Source organism: Oncorhynchus mykiss, chromosome 4 (assembly GCF_013265735.2).
Source record: "Oncorhynchus mykiss isolate Arlee chromosome 4, USDA_OmykA_1.1, whole genome shotgun sequence".
NCBI classification, from domain to species: Eukaryota; Metazoa; Chordata; class Actinopteri; order Salmoniformes; family Salmonidae; genus Oncorhynchus; species Oncorhynchus mykiss.
Window position 1 is genome coordinate 32,685,997 of NC_048568.1, and position 14,104 is coordinate 32,700,100.

The 14,104-nt window shown below is 38.7% G+C and overlaps 1 long non-coding RNA gene across 1 annotated transcript in view; it reads left to right on the forward strand.

The window, feature by feature from the left end:
- The window catches only part of LOC110520986, a 33,316-nt gene extending 19,709 nt beyond the window's left edge, over window positions 1–13,607 (forward strand). The window contains exons 2-4 of the long non-coding RNA XR_002473072.2: window positions 468–541; window positions 10,987–11,088; window positions 13,325–13,607. This is a non-coding gene — a long non-coding RNA (uncharacterized LOC110520986). The remainder of the gene's footprint in view (window positions 1–467; window positions 542–10,986; window positions 11,089–13,324) is intronic.
- The last annotated feature ends 497 nt before the right edge of the window (window positions 13,608–14,104 follow it).

A 14,104-nucleotide genomic window follows, 5' to 3' on the forward strand; every position in this document is an offset into this window, starting at 1 on the left:
CTCTCTCTCTCTCTGGGATGGACTCTCAGGGACAACTCTCCCCTCAGGTGTGATTTAATTATATAGGACATGTTCTGTGTGTAAAATTATCAATTTGGGCTTGAATCAAGACTGCAAGCTGCTTGGTTATTCATGATTGCTGGAGTGCAGCACTAGCTGGAGCTGGACCCGAGGCTTCAGCCATTAAAGATGCACAACTCAACTATGGTTTTGTGTGCAATTTTTTATAAATTATGTTAATGTTTCCCCTTTTAATATATTACATCTTAATGCAACGATTCCTTACTTAACGCTGCCATTTTGTAACCTATTCAAAAGCAGAATTATGCCTGAAAACAGAGTTTTGAAAACGGTAATCTCGCCGGATAGGGAATTCATTTTTGCAGGCAGTGCTGTAGCAAGACTCTGGCACCAAAACTCTTTATCATCTGCAGAGGGTAATATCTGCTTCGATCTGTCATTTACAGTGAGACCAGACCTGACAGGAGAGGCGAGGACTGAATTCCAGACATAGTTACACCGGAGATGGAGTTGAAAAGAGGTGAGATAACCCTCATCCCCTACTGGCCTTGCTCTGGTCCACAGACTGAGGTAAGTGTGTGTGTGCATGTGTGTGTGTGCTTGTCCGTGCCCCCAAGACACCTCTCTCAGAAGGCCGCTCTCATCTCACCTCTTTCCAAAAACCATCTCGTTCTCAATTTATCAAATGACTGTGGATAGGGGAGGCTGATATACGCGTGGGACAAAGACACAGGGTACACACAGTACTGTTTGAGCTTGACCTGAAAACGCATTCAGCCTAAAGCCACATAGTTCTTATTCATGGCTTTTGTTTTTGTACTATTTTTTACTAATTAACATTATAATACATGAATGAATCGTTACTTACAATTGATAATAAAACAATGTACTCTTGTTAATTTTAAATGGAGTTTGATATGCATTTGCATATCAAAGTGAATAAATGCGTAGTCATGACACTGATGGTATAATGATGTTAATAATATGTTTATATTAGAGTTCAACCGATTATGATTTTTCAATACCGATACCGATTATTGGAGGACCAAAAAAAGACAATACAGACTAATCAAACAATTTTTATATATATATTGGTAAAAATTACAATCACAACAATACTGAATGAACACTTTTATTTTAACTTAATATAATACATAAATAAAAATAGTCTCAAATAAATAATGGAACATGTTCAATTTGGTTTAAATAATGCAAAAACAAAGTGTTGGAGAAGAAAGTAAAAGTACAATATGTGCCATTTAAAAAACCTACGTTTAAGTTCCTTGCTCAGAACATGTGTCAATGGTGTGTACGGGGGGGCTAAATACTTGTAGAATGATTAGGGAATGAAAACCAGGTGTGTATGGGACAAGACAAAACAAATTAATATATGAAAAATGGAGCGGCGATGGTTAGAAAGCCGGTGACGGCGGTCGCCGTACGCCGCCCGAACAAGGAGAGGAGCCGACTTTGGCGGAAGTCGTGACAACATTAGAACATATGAAAGCTGGTGGTTTCTTTAACATGAGTCTTCTATATTCCCAATTAAGAACTTTTAGGTTGTAGTTATTATAGGAATTATAGGACTATTTCTCTCTATACCATTTGTATTGTATATACCTTTGACTATTGGATGTTCTTATAGGCACTATAGTATTGCCAGCCTAATCTCGGGAGTTGATAGGCTTGAAGTCATAAACAGCACTGTGCTTCAAGCATTGTGAAGAGCTGCTGGCAAATGCAGGAAAGTGCTGTTTGAATGAATGCTGCCTGCCACCGCTCAGTCAGACTGCTCTATCAAATATCAAATCATATACTTAATTATAATATAATAAACACCCAGAAATACGAGCCTTAGGTCATTAATATGGTAAAATCCGGAAACTATCATTTCGAAAACAAAACGTTTATTCTTTCAGTGAAATACGGAAGCGTTCAGTATGTTATCGAACGGGTGGCATCCATAAGTCTAAATATTGCTGTTAAATTGCGCAACCTTCAATGTTATGTAATAATTATGTACAATTCTGGCAAATTAATTACGGTCTTTGTTAGGAAGAAATGGTCTTCGGCCAAAACTTTTGCATATACCCTGACTCTGCTTGCACAGAACGCAAGAGAAGTGACAATTTCCCTAGGGATATGCGTCTGTTGACCACTTCCGGTGAAACTGGAGGGTGCGCAATTCAAATAAATAATCATAATATTAAACATTCATGAACATACAAGTATCTTATATCATTTAAAAGCTTAAATTATTGTTAATCTAACTGTAAAACAAGTAAGCCCGCATCCTCTTCACTGTGTGCCAACAGACTGATTTTGAACCGGGAGTATTTGTACAAAAACTCAAAATTCTTGCTCGTTTTTGAAGAAACAAGCCTGAAACAATGAACGAAGACTGCTGTCATCTTGTGGAAGCCATAGGAATTGCAATCTGGGAGCTGGAATTATATAGAGTCCATTATAAGAGCCTAGGATCTCAAAAAAACAAACATGACGGTTGGTTTTTGTTTGGAATTTCGCCTGCCATATGAATTGTGTTTTAGTCTCAGACATTATTTTAATGTTTCTAGAAACTTCAAAGTGTTTCCTATACACTTATATGCATATCCTGGCTTCTGGGCCCGAGTAACAGGCAGTTTACTTTGGGCACGTCAGTCAGTCGGAAATTCAGGAAAATAGACCCTAGCTCTTAGATGTTTTAATATTGCCTGCTAACATGCATTTCTTTTAGCTAAATATGCAGGTTGAAAAATATATACTTGTGTATTGATTTTAAGAAAGACATTGATGTTAATGGTTAGGTGCATTGGTGCAACGACAGTGTTTTTTTTTGTGAATGCGCTTGTTAAATCATCACCCGTTTGGAGAAGTAGGCTGTGATTCGATGAGACATTAACAGGCACTGCATCGATTATGTGCAACGCAGAACACACTAGATAAACTAGTAATATCATCAACCATGTGTAGTTAACTAGTGATTATGTTAAGATTGTTTTTTATAAGATAAGCTTAATGCTAGCTAGCAACTTACCTTGGCTCCTTGCTTCACTCACATAACAGGTGGTCAGCCTGCCACGGAGTCTCCTTGTAGAGTGCAATGTAATCGGCCATAAGCGGCGTCCGACCTCTAGTTTATAAAATAGGAGTTGTTGACGGATGAGTGAAGCTCGTTTTAAACTGCAATGACAGACATGAGAGTCAGAGGTAAACAAAGGCTTTGAAGCAGCAGAAATTACCTTTAGTTTTATTTCAAAACTCCTCTACTGTCTACTGCCTTTGTGGGGGTTGTAATTCTGCCAGTAAACAGTGACATGGTCATTATATTTTGAGGGTTGTATAATTTACTAGAGTCAGAGAAGAGACTTTGACATGGCCCACTTGCTTGTCGGCTCAAAAGCACATTAGCCCATTGAGCTAAAGCCAAGGCATGAGTTCTTGGAGCTAACATTAGTATTTGACATGAACACGGTTACTCAGCACACAAGTGTAGCTCTACCGAACCACATCCAAATCTACACTGACGTTTACACTGGCAGTGACCATGATGCAATGGACACCTTTAAGTCCCAAATTCACTAGATTTTTTATCCTACAGTAAACGTCACTCGGCTGATTCAACGTAAAGGTGACCTCACAATGTGTGTGACTGTGTGTGAGTGGTGATTTCTGTTATCATCACTTTGTTCCTTATTAGTTCCATTTTCAAAAGGGGTCTTCACTATTAGGAAACTATGAACTATTTAGTAATTTTGCAGACGTTCTTATCCAGAGTGAGTGCGTATCTTTTCATACTGGTCCCCTGTGAAAATCAAATCCACAACCCTGGCGTTACAAGAGACATGCTCTACCAACTGAGCCACATGGTTCGGTTAGATGAGCTTTGGTAACTTCATGGACTGTTTTTGATTCAGTTCCAGCATGCTGCAATACATAAGCCTCGCCAACGTCAGATTTCTAAAATGTCATTTGGTGATTGGGAAATAACACCAGTACATTTTCATTGAAAAACTCGGTTAACATTAATTTAATGTATCCTACAATAAAACCAAAATTTTCAAATGACTTGCTTTGTTGCCCACATATAGACTTTACATATGATTTTGTTGTGTGGCAAAAAAAGCTAACTAGTGTAGTTGTCCCATAACATTTAGCACTTTCCATTCCAGCCCAAATGCCCTAATATCACCTGCTGAGTGAGAGAATGGAAACATACCCAAAGGGATTAACTTAAATACCAACGTGCAATATTTTCCTGTTATATTACTTGCAATAGTTTGGTTTATTTGAAATATGTTCATACATTTGCCCAGCAAAAACACTTTGGCAGTTGTGTAGATTGATGTCAAATCCAAAACTTACTGCATTAGCAATTACTGATACTACTAATATCACACATGAGTATCACACATAATACAGTTTTAGTTTTTCTACATTTGTCACATGTGAGTAAGTGTGGCGGTATGTGATATTTCTTCCTGTGAGGACATTTTGAATGAGCGAGACAGAAAATACAATTCAGCTCTTGGAGTACTGCCACACGCCCTGTCTCTAGACACGTTGAATTGCCTCGCAAACACTGAGGTGATGACTTGTTAGCTCAATACGAGAGACACGGTCAAGGGTTCTGCACTGTGTAGTAGCATTGAAAGGGAGCTAATTTGGAGAATTAAAACAGAGGCTGGGTGTGGGCTACTGTAAACTTTAGAGATTGTATGCCCATTTTCTTGACTGTCTTTATATGAGAAAATGTCAATACTTATAAACATGTGTCTGTTATTACACAGTAACAACATACTTAAAATAGCTGTGATGCACAGCAAGGAACACCATGCTACTTACCAGTTGACTTCCCTTCTGAACTTCTCCTTAGCTTGTTTTTTCCCATTCCAAATAGTGTTTGGCCTCTGTCCCGAAAGAAGATGTAAAGCTGTTGAGGCATCGTTGATGTACAAACTCATAACACAAATTGGTGTCTTGCCATATTTTGACTGCATTTTCTCTCTATAATGCCACTAGTGTTTCAGTGTGTATTTTTGTATCAATTGTATAGTCCCTCTAAGACGGCTCTCAGACTGTCAAGGCTATAGCTTTAGTGGTCTGAGATAACAGTCAATATGATCAGGTCTGGATTGGAATGGACAGGTTGCCTTTGTTCTCTGCCTGATGTCTTTAAGCAACCCTAAGTGGTTAGTCTCGTAAAGAAATTGAAATAAAAAGTTGAGCTTTGTCATTTAAAACATCTCTTGGTGAAAAGCTCTGGATAAAAAAAATGTGAGGAAAAACTATTCTCGAGGAGTTTACAGATGACCATTAGTAAAATAGTTTCCAGTGAACAAAACATATTTCATATTATGGATGAGTGGAGCTTAGCGAAAGCCCCAACCAGTCAAGTCTCATTTCAGACTGCGGAAGCTTATGTATCGTCTCATTTGAAATGCAAAATGGACAGTGCAGTTGTGTTGTAGTTTGTTTCTCATAAGCCAAATGTGATGCAATGACGCTGAGTCATTTAATTTATTTATTTTTCATAGTGTAGCGCTGGGACAATAAACTCATGGACATTTTGCTGATATCGTTCATTATCATAAGTAGCCTATACTAGAGAAATGTGAAGTTTAAAATGAAGTTTGCTAATATGGGTGATTGTTGGGACAATTGATAGCTACTACATTCAAACTAGCAGTAGTAGTTTGAAGGGTAGTATAAAAAACTGGTGGACATTGTTATAACCTATTTATCGTTATGGTGTTGATTCCGTCAATTTATCGTGATATGGATATTTGTCCATATCGCCCAGCTCCAGTGGCTTACAGTATCCTCAGAGATAAGACTAGAGGTAGAAGAAAATCTCTCCCCAACACACACCCACACACACACACACACCCCTCCCCTCATGAACTGAGCTTATTCAAGTCCTCAGAGCATGCTTGAAATGATTACATTGTACATGTCACAGAGATGATTACATCTGTCTTCTCCAGCCAAGTCCCAAAGTCCCTTGGCATCACTGCTAGACAGGACCAACAAGGCAGGATGTAGGCTGTTGTGTGCATTCAACCACATCTCAAAGAAGTGAATTTTACTCAGTGAAAATGACGAGGATATGAATGTCTCCTCCTCTAGACCCATATTTCACACCATAGATCTGTTATTGATCATAGTGGGCCAATGCGGCTGCTACTGCCATCTCAACTACAGAACAGTGTTTTCTCTAACACCGAGGGAATGGAGAGGACTTCACAAAAGCGTACAATCACTCAGCCTTGACCATGACCTGAATGGGACTCAAGTGGCACGGCACTTGCTGTAAAATCTAAGACACATTGGTTTGATCCAGAACACTATACTGAGGCCATGTCAAGCTGGGACCAAAAGGAAGAGTATAATATACCTCATAACAATCAGCAAGCAGCACTAAACCCAATCACAATGAGATGGGAAATTAAGTCTATATTCTAGTAGCTCTTGTTCAGCAAAGAGGGCTCAGTTGAAGCACTGACAATGGCTTGGGACTGTGCACAATAGTCCCAACGCTCAGACTACACGTTTATATTCCTTGCTTGCGATACGATTTTGGAAACCTTTGGAAGTTAATGTTCATATCCTCGAGAAATGTTTTTCATAAAACAAAAGGTTAAATTAATACAAATCTTTATAGCGTTAGGGTAAGTTTTCCCACGCGCCCTTATTTCCATGTTACAGCGCTTGTTTACGGAAGACAGAGGCAACCATCTGTTCTAATTGAATTGTGTTGAAATCAGTTAAAACAGTGCATAGTATGTATATTTTTTGTATATTTGTAAAATTATTTTGATGTGATATGAAAGTAAAGGGATTTATGCTCTAGAACTGTATCGCAATTGAGAAAATATTCACATTTATTTGGAGTATTTGGCTGTTTTGGCTGCCAGAGTCAGATTACTTCTGAACCACTGGAGGCTCGTCAGAGGAGGAAGGGGAGGACCATCCTCCTCAGTCAATTTCATAAAAATAAAAATTGTAAAAAAATATGTTTTTATAAAACTATACTAAATATATTCACGTCACCAAATACAGTGCCTTGCAAAAGTATTCACCCCCTTAGAATGTTTCCTATTTTGTTGCATTACAACCAGTGATTTCAATTGATTTTTATTTGGATTTCATGTAGTGGACAAAGTAGTCCAAACTGGTGAGGTGAAGAAAAAAAAATTACTTATTTAAAAATGTTTATAAAAAAAGTAAAAAATGGAAAAGTGGTGTGTGCATATGAATTCACGCCCCTTTGCTATGAAACCCATAAATAACATCTGGCACAAGCAATTACCTTCAGAAGTCACATAATTAGTTAAATAAAGTCCACCTGTGTGCAATCTAAGTGTCACATGATCGCAGTATATTCTGAAAGGCCCCAGAGTCTGCAACACCACCAAGCAAGCGGCACTATGAAGGTCAGGGACAAATTTGTGGAAAAGTACAGATTGGTTATAAAAAAATATGAGAAACTTTGAACATCCCACGGAGCACCATTAAATCCATGATTAAAACATTGAAAGAATATGGCACCACAACAAACCTGCCAAGAGAGGGCTGCCCACCAAAATGCACAAACCAGGCAAGGAGGGCATTAATCAGAGAGACAACAAAGAGACCAAAGATAACCCTATAAATATTTAACTTCAAAAAATCACGAGGGCAATACATCAAAATAAAGCTTAACTTGTTGTAAATCCAGCCGCCGTGTCAGATTTTGAAAAGGCTTTACGGCAAAAGCAAACCATGCGATTATCTGAGGACAGCACCCCGCATACCAAAGCATGAAAAACACATTTCACACATAAACACATAATTTGTGCCTCACCTTTGAAGATCTTCTTTTGTTGGCACTCCAAAATGTCCCAGAAACATCACAAAGGGTAATTTTGTTCGATAAATTCCTTCTTTATATCCATAAAATGTGTATTTATTTGGCACGTTTGATTCAGAAATACACCGGTTCCAACTCGCCCAACATGACTACAACGTACAGTGCCTTGCGAAAGTATTCGGCCCCCTTGAACTTTGCGACCTTTTGCCACATTTCAGGCTTCAAACATAAAGATATAAAACTGTATTTTTTTGTGAAAAATTAACAACAAGTGGGACACAATCATGAACTTTTTTAACAAATCAAAAACTGAAAAATTGTGCGTGCAAAATTATTCAGCCCCTTTACTTTCAGTGCAGCAAACTCTCTCCAGAAGTTCAGTGAGGATCTCTGAATGATCCAATGTTGACCTAAATGACTAATGATGATAAATACAATCCACCTGTGTGTAATCAAGTCTCCGTATAAATGCACCTGCACTGTGATAGTCTCAGAGGTCCGTTAAAAGCGCAGAGAGTATCATGAAGAACAAGGAACACACCAGGCAGGTCCGAGATACTGTTGTGAAGAAGTTTAAAGCCGGATTTGGATACAAAAAGATTTCCCAAGCTTTAAACATCCCAAAGAGCACTGTGCAAGCGATAATATTGAAATGGAAGGAGTATCAGAACACTGCAAATCTACCAAGACCTGGCCGTCCCTCTAAACTTTCAGCTCATACAAGGAGAAGACTGATCAGAGATGCAGCCAAGAGGCCCATGATCACTCTGGATGAACTGCAGAGATCTACAGCTGAGGTGGGAGACTCTGTCCATAGGACAACAATCAGTCGTATATTGCACAAATCTGGCCTTTATGGAAGAGTGGCAAGAAGAATGCCATTTCTTAAAGATATCCATAAAAGTGTCGTCTAAAGTATGCCACAAGCCACCTGGGAGACACACCAAACATGTGGAAGAAGGTGCTCTGGTCAGATGAAACCAAAATTGAACTTTTTGGCAACAATGCAAAACGTTATATTTGGCGTAAAAGCAACACAGCTCATCACCCTGAACACACCATCCCCACTGTCAAACATGGTGTTGGCAGCATCATGGTTTGGGCCTACTTTTCTTCAGCAGGGACAGGGAAGATGGTTAAAATTGATGGGAAGATGGATGGAGCCAAATACAGGACCATTCTGGAAGAAAACCTGATGGAGTCTGCAAAAGACCTGAGACTGGGACGGAGATTTGTCTTCCAACAAGACAATGATCCAAAACATAAAGCAAAATCTACAATGGAATCGTTCAAAAATAAACATATCCAGGTGTTCGAATGGCCAAGTCAAAGTCCAGACCTGAATCCAATTGAGAATATGTGGAAAGAACTGAAAACTGCTGTTCACAAATGCTCTCCATCCAACCTCACTGAGCTCGAGCTGTTTTGCAAGGAGGAATGGGAAAAAATGTCAGTCTCTCGATGTGCAAAACTGATAGAGACATACCCCAAGCGACTTACAGCTGTAATCGCAGCAAAAGGTGGCGCTACAAAGTATTAACTTAAGGGGGCTGAATAATTTTGCAAGCCCAATTTTTCAGTTTTTGATTTGTTAAAAAAGTTTGAAATATACAATAAATGTCGTTCCACTTCATGATTGTGTCCCACTTGTTGTTGATTCTTCACAAAAAAATACAGTTGTATATCTGTATGTTTGAAGCCTGAAATGTGGCAAAAGGTCGCAAAGTTCAAGGGGGCCGAATACTTTCGCAAGGCACTGTATCTAATAAGTTATCTGTAAACTTGGTCCAAACATTTCAAACAACTTTTCTAATCCAACCTTAGATATCCTAAAAACGGAAATTGAAAGAAAAAGCTTCAAAATGCACAACGTCACTACAAAATATTTCAAAAGTTGCCTATAAACTTTGCCAAAATATTTCAAACTACTTTTGTAATACAACTTTAGGTATTTTTAAACGTTAAAAATCGATCAATTTGTAGACAGGTCTATCTATGTTTAATACAGGAAGACAACAAACCATGCTACTTTTCACATCTTGCACAACTCTCAACCGCGTTAAGAAGTTCCTAGATGGCCTTATTTCTTCATTGCACAAATGAATAACCTCAACCAAATTCCAAAGACTGGTGACATCCAGTGGCAGCGGTAGGAACTGAAAACCAGTTCTGAACAGTTAGTCCTCAGGGTTTTGCCTGCTACATAAGTTCTGTTATACTCACAGACATGATTCAAACAGTTTTACAAACTTCAGAGTGTTTTCTATCCAAATCTTCTTGGCATGAGTAGCAGGAAGTTGAAATTGGGCACGCTATTTATCCAAAAGTGAAAATGCTGCCCCCTGTACCTTAAGAAGTTAAGGAGAAGTTTATCTAAAGTTCGATGAATAATAGTCATATCTTTAGCAATGCTTATTATGAGTATTTCTGTAAATTGATGTGGCTCTCTGCACAATCACCACATGTTTTAGAACTACAGAACATAACTCCCCAATGTAAACTCAGATTTTTTTGTTAAATATGAACTTTATCAAACAAAACATACATGTATTGTGTAACATGAAGTCCTATGAGTGTCATCTGATGAAGATCATCAAAGGTTAGTGATTCATTTTATCTCTCTTTCTGCTTTTTGTGACTCCTCTCTTTGGCTGGAAAAATGGCTGTGTTTTTCTGTGGCTTGGTGGTGACCTAACATAATCGCTTGTGGTGCTTTGTGCTGTAAATCCTTTTTGAAATCAGACACTGTGGCTCGATTAATGAGAAATGTATCTTTAAAATTGTGTAAAATACTTGTATGCTTGAGGAATTTTAATGATGAGATTTTTTGTTGTTTTGAATTTGGCGCCCTGCACTTTCACTGGCGGAACCCCAGTTCTAGACAGGTTAAACGGAAGCAAATGAAATGGGGATAAAAAATACCTGAATATGTCCATTAGAAACTCTTGTTTGCAACTGTTGGACTAATGATTGCACCCTAAATAAGCTAGATGCAGGCAAGAGTGTGCCAGGTGGAATTGTATATGTCACTGGAATATGAATGACAGTCATCCAACATGCTGTAATAGAAATAAGGCCATGCTCATCATAAATGTCACTCTCTCTGTCTGTAGGACACTGATGGACTGAGGAGGACAACACTTGTGGACTGAGGAGGATGACACTGTAGACATGTCACCTGTACACCAGGCAGCGTCGTGGAATATTCTAATCAAGTGAGAGAGTCCTTTTTTCAAACAATCATCTTTATTAAAAATTAATGAATTATTGCAATAATGAGGCTGGTTGACCCCACACCCTTGAGTGTTGGACCGAGTAACCTAACCTTTACACAAATGCAGAGTACTATATATATCTAACACTAAAATTGCTTAGTCATGGTTGGTTCCACCCCTCCCGTGCAGATTGGGGCATCATAAACCACTCTGGGTTCATCCTGTTGTTATCTACACAGGGTAGTTGTCTTAACCCCACCCTGGCTTAGTTTGCCAGATGCAAGGATGATTTTCAGACACTGAGGGATTGTTCTACTCCTAAGCAATCCTTAGTAAAAACACATTATTGTCTATGTAATGCCATCTTTAACTCATTTGTCAGCCCAAGCCATCTCTGGTGACCATACACCCAGATTAGCTGAATGGAACTAGAGTGGAGACCATAAAAACACAGTAGGACAGAAATGTCTTACTATTAGTTACATATTAATTGTTAAACATTAATATGAAATAAATCGAGTAAAAACTTTTCTCTCACATTCCCCTCTCAAGAAACTTTGTTTCTTCAAGAAAAAATTGAGATTGTTAAATATACATTTAAACTAACAAAATACATCCCTCTGGTGCCTGACATTTCATCCAACCTTCCTCTGGGTTTCTGAGATTAATACCTTTATCAAAACACAGTCAATTTGGAATATTATAAAGCCCTTAAAATGAACATCACACACAAGCTTCATCATAACAGATAGGGCAGTCATCACGCTGGAAAAATGCACAAAGGTAGGTGTCAGCATGACATAAATGTCCACCCCTGTTTAGAACCCTTCCTACACCAGTGACAGAGACCCCTCTCTGGGCACATTGTACACACAGTGTAGAACATGAGCTCCACATCTGGGTCCTTATGCTCAGAATTGGGGTCCTCATCATCAGAGATGTAGTCAGGAATAGGGAATAGGTCAGGGAAATCATTCAGTTTCCAAATTAGAATTAAAAACCCAATTAATTATCCAACCCATAATCCTGAATGACATTGCTCAGTGATTCCCATTTGTTCTGTGACACAAAATTAAAACCCTCAACTTAACACACATCAATACTGGCAGAATGTACACTCATATTAACATACAATATAATTATCCTATAATTCCAATATTAACTTTCTCATCATGATTATAATTACAGATCAGTATCTCAATGCATTCTTGGGCTAAAATACTATAAATTTAGCAGTGTGTAGACCTCAATAAACCCCAAAATAAACAATTTCAGACAAGCTTAAATGAATTATGGGCACAGTTGACCAACCCTTCCCCAGTACACAATCTTCTGGCATTTCTTAATGTTTCTTCTTCAGATAGCTTCACAGTTCAAATGGATGACCCACGATAATGTCCCAATTTCAATGTCTCGGGAATAATCAGATTTTCCCAAACAGACTAATGTCTCACTTAGCCTCACCACCAACGCCTATTATGTCTTGTCCATTTGCCAACCAGTAGACCAGCAACATAAGGGAGGTTTTGGAATAGATCTCTCTCCATGCTCATTCCACGTGGATTCTTTTGCACTTCTGAAAGAAAAGGCATTAGAGAAAAGGCAGTCGATAGCTTCAACTGGATGCTGTACACCGGTTGCTGGCTCAGACTCAGGTCTCTTGATAGTGGTGCAGGACAGGGTCGTATTGAACGCCATTTCTTCAGCCGGTTAGGGGGGGTTTTGAGGTCCACACCCTGTTTGGTCAAATTCCCTTCCATGCATCTAGATACCATGTGTAGTCACAATCCATAATCTCAAGAAAGGACAGATCCAAACAAGAGTTTAGTCCAGTTCATTTCTGATCCAGGAAATACTGAAATTATTACTTTTACCAATATTCTTAATACACATATCTAAAACAAATATAAATGAAAATAGCATCACATTCACTTGATTGTTTTTCTCCAAATTGGCTTATATTCCCTTATCACACTGTCAACCTCATCACAGAGTCACAGTATCATGAAATTATCGTGATCGTCCAGCAGACACAGTCTTGGTGAGATTTATCAAGACAAAACTGAACAAACAATGCAACAATATACTCCTTCAAATATCTCTCAATGTGTGTAAACTTCAATCCAAAAATGGCTTAGTTTCCCAGATGCAAGGATGATTTTGAGACAATGAGGGATTGTTCTACTCCTAAACTATCCCAAATAAATCAGGTAAATAAATCATTTTTCCCTCACAGCAGTCAGTAGAAGCTGTCCCCACAGTGTCAAGGACAGACAGGGGCTGGAGAGACTGGACAACATGCTGCTAAGGCTGCAGACAGGGCTGAAGGACAATCACACCCTCACCCTCACACCTCACAGCCGAGGTGACCTTCAATGTACTGGATGACTATTCTAGAAATGTTTGGCATTGTTACTGGAAAGGTAGAAAGTAGGATATGACTTGGTTTGTTTGTGTTGCACCAGAATGCAAGGGCAATTAGCCAGGCTTGGGTAGGTTACTTTCTAAATGTAATCCATTACAGTTACTAGTTACCTGTCCAAAATTGTAATCAGTAACATAACTTTTGGATTACCCAAAATCAGTAACGTAATCTGATTACATTCTGTTACTTTTAGATTACTTTCTATTAGCCTGTTTGGGAAAGGGGGCAGTATTTTGACGTCTGGATGAAAAGCGTGCCTAAAGTAAACTCCCTGTTACTCAGGCCCAGAAGCTAGGTTATGCATATAATTGGTAGATTTGGATATAAAACACTCTAAAGTTTCCTAACCTGTTAAAATAATGTAAGTGAGTACAACCGAACTGATATGGCAGGCGAAAACCTGAGAAAAGTCCATCCCGGAAGTGGGATTTTTTATGTTTGTAGTTTTCAATTGAATGTCTACACAGTATCCGATGGCTCAGGACTACACTTCCTATGGCATCCACTAGATGTCAACAGTCTTAAGAAATTGTTTCAGGCTTGTATTCTGAAAAATGAGGGAGGGAGTAAGACCACTGTGAATGGGTGGAC